An 8,031-nucleotide genomic window follows, 5' to 3' on the forward strand; every position below is an offset into this window, starting at 1 on the left:
TATATATATATATATATATATATATATATATACAGACTGATAGATAGATAGATAGATAGATAGATAGATAGATAGATAGATAGATAGATAGATAGATAGATAGATAGTCAGACAGACAGACAGGCAGACAGGCAGGCGGACGGACAGACATACAGACAGACATATTTGCATGTATGTTTTGGGTGCACATCTGTGTACGTATATATACACATGTATGCGTTTGTGTGTGTCTGGAGTGGCAACTGGCAGAATCGTTTGAGTGTTGGACAGAATGCTCCGCGGAATTTGTTCCGATTCTCTTCGCCCATGATTTTGAACCTCGTTCTTCCGCCGAAAAACAGCGACACTAGTGTCATGAGTTATGTCCAAGAGTTAGTACGATTATTCTTTTAAAAATCTACGAGACATAATCTCATTAATTTGATGGGAAACACACAAACACATACACGTCGCGCGCACACACTTACATTCCTACACGCACTTAATAGCGGAAGACCGAGATGATTGGCGATTTGCTGTGCTGGAGAAGATTCATCTGGCACAGCAAAAGTGACGTTGTAAAAGCAGTTAGGTGGACCTTGCTCTTTCATCCAGTTAACCTCCGTCAAACCTTCACCGCCTTCCCTCTTCCTAATTCCCATTTGTCCATCACCCTTCTAACTACAATACTATTTAACTGCTGTAATTGTACGAGACCAGAACTGCATATATTTCATCCTCTTTTGTGCTACCAGTGACCTCATGGAAATATTTCTTTTCAATATTCACCCTTTTTAATTTCACCGTTTCAGATTTCACTTTCCACTGATCATCCCTTTCTGAGTTATGAGTTATCTCTCCCTATCCCTAAAGTACAGCTTATTTATGTCATAACTTATTAACGCTCTGTCATATTTACTATTGCCATAGAGCCTCATCTTTGTCCGCCACGCACTATATCCGCTCCTACGTACCTCTGAACTCCATCTTTGTCACTGTACACCATCTTCCTGCACAGCCCATTCTGTCACTCTGTATATCATTTTCCTGTTTTATGATCATAGTTACAGAATTACTATAATGCTGCTCTCTAACATTTCTCTACTCCCACTTCCTCCTTTTTGAGCCACTCCCATTCTTTCGTCTTCCTTCTTCCTTTCAACTGATACTCACCATCGACCTCATGCCCATACTAGGTCATCGTTCACTACATCCATTTTACCTCCATCTCTAACTACACGTCTTTCTCCTCTCACACTTTTACACACTAACCATCCACTCTTCCCGCTCCTCTGCCCATATTCTCCTTTATAGTAACATTCTTGTCAGCACCATAATTATCTCTCTTTCCACCTACTCCACTCAACCTTACCTAACATTGTGTGACCATGTACATCCTCTATTGCAAGACACCTCTTCTTGTCCCTCCATCATACTTTAGACTCTCAACGCTTGGCGTAAAGCCACCTCTTCCTCTCCTACTCAGTCGAGGGGAATTTTTCTGCTTTCCTTGTTACTTGGAAACCACACTAGTGCTGTTACCAAGTAAAATGATCACAGTATGCGCTATAAAATGGTTGGCATTACTAAAGGCCTCGGGATGTACGAACCAAGCGAAAGCAGACGCTGGAAATCAACGCAGGCCTCCAGCTCGTCGAATTTTATCGAATCGCCTTACTCATGCATGGAAAAATGATGATGATGATGATGATGATGATGACGGTGACGATGACGACGATGATGATGATGTTGATGATGATGATGATGATGATGATGATGATGATGATGACGATGATGATATACATATACATATATACATAAACAGACGCACACATACACACATACACACACACACAAATATACATATGTGCATACACACACATGTGTGTGTGTGTGTGTGTGTGCGTATGTGCGTGTGTGTGAGAGAGAGAGAGGGGAAGACAGAAAATGGGTGTTCGAAAGAACAAGCCGTCCATGGTCTTACTGTATTGGCGATTAACTTACAAACTCAAACCTCTTTTTTGATTCTTGGCGATGATGTTCATGTTTTCAATTAGTTGTTAACAAGGTCACATGTATGGTTTTCCACACACACACACAAAAACCAAAAAACGAAAGGAAACAAACATATGACATCTGTCTAGCTCCATTTTTTTTTCGGTGTTAAGTATGACAAAATAGGCTATTGTCATGTAACATAGTGGTATAACCTAATGTAACAACTAAATGATAAATAATATATATATTATATAGCTGCGAAACTTACAACAGATGTGTAAATATGCTAAGAATTGAATTTCGTACATAGTTGGATCAATATCCTGTTAACCTCCAAATAGCCAGTTTAGCTCAGATATCCCGAAGTTATTATCGGATATATTTTTCTTGCACATTAAATGTTTGATTTGTTTTTATTTCTATATATTTGATTCTGGCAGTTTACACTATTCGCTGATACTGATCGCTTTAAAAAGATAATATTTCTATAAAAAAAACATTAATAAATGGGATTAAATTTCTGGCCAATTTCAAGCGGTGATCAGCATTTCCTCTTCTACAATGTTAACTAGAAGTCTATAGTATTTATTTTTCCCATTGAAAATTTGCCTCGTTTCACCTTAGACAGACATGTGTCGCACTATAATCAGTGGCTGTCTACAGTCTACACGTGCTAATCTATGCAATTTTGAAATTCCGTTCTAAATGACTGTTTAACAATAAATAATGACACTTTCTTAATATAAATGAATGACTTTCCCGAATGACAACAGTTGCAATGCCTCTGGCCACGAACATGTTTCTTTAAATCAAGACACTTCCAATACCGTTGAATGTATACATTCCACATTTTATTTTTTTCATTTTTACACGTTTACTCTGTGTGGTCTAGAGGCAGTTTTAACGCTTTTCTCTTCCCCTCGTACACTGCTGAGAACTAAAAACTACAAACATCCATATGGACACTTAACGGTATACACACTCAAACGTACACTTAACGCACACAATCGCACGTCAATACAACAACAGCACTTGAAGACATGGAATATTTTCATGAACAATGTAAACGAACGCACACAATTTAAGCGACAATAATATCTAAGAGATACAAGTCGTTTAACTCGTCTATCAATAGACACTACAATCATCACCGCCACTACTAGCAAAGACAGCTACAGCAACAATAACAACGATAAATGCGTCTTATTCTGGCGAAATACACAAATTTCATCGATGGCAGCATATTACAGTCATATACTTTATTGATCTTGGAGTTAACTTCGACGAGATTTGAATTTAGAATGTTAAGGAAATATTAGGAAATACCGTAAGTTATTTATTCTAGAATCCTACCGATTCTAATGCTTTTCATAGTTCCATAAAAGAATAATGATTTCTTTGAGCTGAAAAGCAATTTTGTAGGTGTTAGCATAAAGGATTGAATAGACAAGAGTGATATATATTTTAGACACCGGAATGATATTGAAGATTATTCTATACGTATATATACACAGTAAGACATATGCGTACACACATACATACACATAAACTATTCTTTCTTTCTCTCACACACATACCTACATACATTCTCTTCCTCTCTCTCTCTCTTTCTCCCTTTCTCTTTCTCCCTTTCTCTTTCACACTTACATCTACACTCTCTCTTCTCTCCTCCTCTCTCACCTGTTTTGTATAACATATTTCGAATTCAAAATTCCCTGCTATGTTTTCACATAGACTCTTTCACAGCTTACTCATTGATATAGGCACAGGCATGGCTGTGCGGTACGAAGCTTGCTTCCCAACCACATGGTTCTGGATTCACTCCCACTGTGTGACATCTTGGGAAAGTGTCTTTTACTATAGCCTCGAGACGACCAAAGTCTTGTGAGTGAATTTGGTAGATAGAAACTGAAAGAATCTCATCAAATATGTGTGTGTGTGTGTGTGTGTGTGTGTGTGTGTGTGTGTGTGTGTGTGTGTGTGTGTGTTCGTGTCTATGTTTCGCCCCCATCACTGATTGACAACCGGTGTTGGTTTATGTCACCGTAAAAGAGACCGTTACAATAAGTGCCAGGTTTAAAAACAGTACTCAGGTCGATTCATTGGACAAAAACTTCTTCAAGGCGGTGCCCAACATCGCTGCAGTCTAATAACTGAAAGAAATAAATAATAAAAGTTTGATCATATACGTTGAAAAATGTCATGTCTGTTATGTCAAAAACGCGATTCTGCTACTTCTATATCAAAATATATCACAGGAAAACAGAAATTCGTACCCCCTATAAGTTCGACTTGTATCTTTCCGGTGGTCCTTTAAAATACTCTATGCCAAGCGTATGGCTAGTTGTTCTACTTTGCCATCTGTTTTTCATAAAAACAGTGGTGAGTGCTTAAACAACACTTAAAGTCTCAGTATATGGAAACCTAAACACTTAGTGGATCTGAAAAACGGATTTCTTTCGTGTAGCTGTTGAATATACTTTCCATTATGGATCCTTCATATGGACACTAAATAAATGCTTTGAAGCTTTACTGGCTACTTCGTACCCTTTTGCGCATGCTTTGCACTATCTTGAGCATGTTCGAGAAACAACATCCCACCGAGTAAAGATTATGCAATAACTTCTCTAATGTTTCAGTCATTATTCGAGAAATAAATTGTCGCTTTACTGAACATTGCAAAAATAAGAAGCTAGCTACTGAGAAACATTCTACCTTCGACACCTTGAAGTAGACATGATCACATCGGCCGCCCTGCTATAAAATGTATATTGAAAAGTTAACAGACGACACTAGATATCAACGAAAGGGCCTATCTCATAGGCGACAACAGACGGGGATAGGATCAGGATCGTTCAAATTCAAGCAAGTTCGAACTGATGATGGTGATGGTGAATCATATTTTACTGAGTTCAGTCGCTGAACTCCAGTCATGGTGAGGTGCGTTCATGCACATCCACCCACACATACATACATACATACATACACACTCACGCACAATATACACATGGATATACAATACACAAACATACACACACACGTGCATATATATACACACACACACAGTCATTTGACTACGGCCATGCTGAAGCACGGCCTTTAGTCGAGCAAATCAACCCCCGGACTTATTCTTTGTTAGCCTAGGACTTGTTCTATCGGTTTCTTATGCTGAACTGCTAAGTTAGGGGACGTAAACACACCAGTATCGGTTGTCAAGCGATGTTGAAGGGACAAACACAGACACACACACATACATACATACATACATACATACATACATACATACATACATGCATATATATACATACATACATACATACATACATACATACATGCATATATACATACATATATATATATAGATAGATAGATATAGATATAGATAGATAGATATATCTCTACAAAAAATAAATTCACAAGGCTTTAGTCGGCACGAGGCTATAGTAGAATACACTTGCCTAAGGTGCTACGCAATGGGACTGAACATGGTACTATGTGGTTGGTAAGCAAGCTACTTGCCACACAGCCACTCCTGCGCCTATATACATATATGTATATACATACATACCATATATATATATATATATATAGCAGTCAAAGAACTACTGATTCCAAACTACAAATTTTTTCTCCGTAGTTTGGAATCAGTAGTTCTTTGACTGCTATTTCTGAATTCTCAGTATGTTGGAGAAGCAGCTCCTGCTAATCCCTGTATATTTATGATTATAAATGGTTTTACCGATAAAGGTTTTTTCATACTGAGCTACTCGGCAAAATTGTTAATTATTAATTTTATTACTAATTGACGATTCCCTGCCCTATATATATATATATATATATATATATATATGTACGTATGTATAGGTATGTATAAGTATGTATGTATGTACGTATATACATATGTGTGTATGTATGTATGTATGTATGTATGTGTCATGCATAGGAAGATAATGATTATTTTCATAGAACTCCTTAAAATCTGAACGTAACAAATCGATAACACTATCAAGTGTTTAAATAATAAAATTATCCATTAGTTGGGTATGTGACTAACTAAATGATTTTTAAGTATCCTTTTAATTGCATTCTTTCTTGTATATAACTTTTGTCACGAAAGATCATGCATACACGCGCACACGCACACACATACACACACACACACACTTAGACACACATGTATGCCTGTGTGTCTACGCGCACACACGTATATGTTTAATATACACTATGATGTGAATAAATGCCTTGTAAACTATCTCAATTAAAATCTCTCCTGCTGTTAAGATGGAAAACACACTCTACATTTTCTGTAATTATTTTATATCGAATTATACTTAACTTAAGTCACTAACCATGAATTTTTTGTATACAGACGTCATAAGAGTAAACGAAGAATTACGGCAAACACATTATTTGATCTTACATTTCGTCCCGAAACCCAGAGGAAAACTTTTTTTCCGCTAAGACAAGCATGAATATGTTCAGTATGTTTCTAGTACTAATTAACTCAATTTTTGTCGATGCGGGGCTTTAAAATCGATGTAAATGATATGAAAACATATTTTAAAAAACTTTATCGTTAAAATTAAAGATATCGTTTATGTCATTAGGAATTTAGAAACTTCGAAAGATATGAAATAAAACGTTTTTAATGTTGGAACTCGAAGTACTTATAGCTATAAGTAATAACGTACAGAATATTGGGTTAAAAAAAAATATTCGAGGGGAACACATCAAGGTCTGCAACCCGGGAACACGAACCCACGACTTCTGCAAACATGACAAATGTTCAACCATCACAGGAAAGTAAAAACCCTTCTAAATCTCACCCCCTAACCCAACCCACCCTACTCCCGTTTAGAATTTTGTACTTCACAGTGGGAACTGTATGTTGTTTACATCGTAAGAATTTAGGAACTTCGTAAGATATGAAATAAATGTTTTTTAACGAAAACAGCCATGCACAAAATTCTCTATGCTTGAGTGATTTTACAACTTCTGCCATTAAAAAAAATGATATAATTATACTTATGTATTGAGTTCTATTTATCCTGTTTGTTCTACCAAACCTATCCATCTATCTATCTATCTATCTATCTATCTATCTATCTATCTATCTATCTATCTATCTATTTATCTATCTATATATATGTGTGTGTGTGTGTGTGTGTGTGTGTGTGTGTGTGTACAACATGTGTAATATTCAATTTATCACCCTCTCTCTCTCTATATATATATATAGAGAGAGAGAGGGTGATATATATATATATATGTGTGTGTGTGTGCGTGTGTGTGTGTGTGTGTGTGCGTGTGCGTGTGTGTGTGTATGCGCGTGTGTGTATGCGCGTGTGTGTATGCGCGTGTATGCAAATTGAAAATTAAAAATAACAAGATAATAAAAGTCAAAAAGACGTACACATGGAATGTATTAGGTTGACACTTAGTATAAATTGAAAACAAGACTGGGTGTAAAACCTTTCGAGCATGGCTACTCGGTTGAATCTACCCGTTTTATTGAGGTCCTACATTTATGTACCGTCGATCTATTCAAGATGGATAGTTGACTTTGATATATACGTTACATATCTTGGTCGTGTTCCAAGGCCACAGTGGGAAGGGATCGAGTCTGTACTTTTAGAATAAAAGGTAGTCATACTCAATAATGAATGTTCAAGTATCGAGGAAGGATCATTGCGAAATATGTGTCAGCTCCATCCGTTCTGAGTTCGAGCTCCGTCCTCTATCACCGAAAATAAATAAATAATACTAGCCCTTTGAGGTTCGGCGATAGTAGTCACAGTGTTATGAAGTTCTAAAATTGCCGAGTATTTCAGCTGAATTCTCTTTATGCTAATCTACCAGCTTGCAGGAGCGAAAGGAAAAGTAACTTTAGCTGCTGCGTACACCAAAATTTGGTACAAAGCCAGCAGTCTTTAGGGGAGGTGTAAGTAGATTACATATAATATGTATTCTCTGTATATTATATGATATGTGTGAATGTATGTGTGTGTGTGTGTGTGTGTGTGTGTGTGTGTGTGTGTGTGTGTGTGTGTGTGT

The 8,031-nt window shown here is 36.9% G+C and overlaps 1 protein-coding gene across 1 annotated transcript in view; it reads left to right on the forward strand.

The window, feature by feature from the left end:
• Positions 1-8,031, forward strand: part of LOC106868175 (uncharacterized) — a 339,834-nt gene that overhangs the window by 187,363 nt on the left and 144,440 nt on the right. The window lies entirely within an intron of this gene.

Source organism: Octopus bimaculoides, chromosome 6 (assembly GCF_001194135.2).
Source record: "Octopus bimaculoides isolate UCB-OBI-ISO-001 chromosome 6, ASM119413v2, whole genome shotgun sequence".
Classification (NCBI taxonomy): Eukaryota; Metazoa; Mollusca; class Cephalopoda; order Octopoda; family Octopodidae; genus Octopus; species Octopus bimaculoides.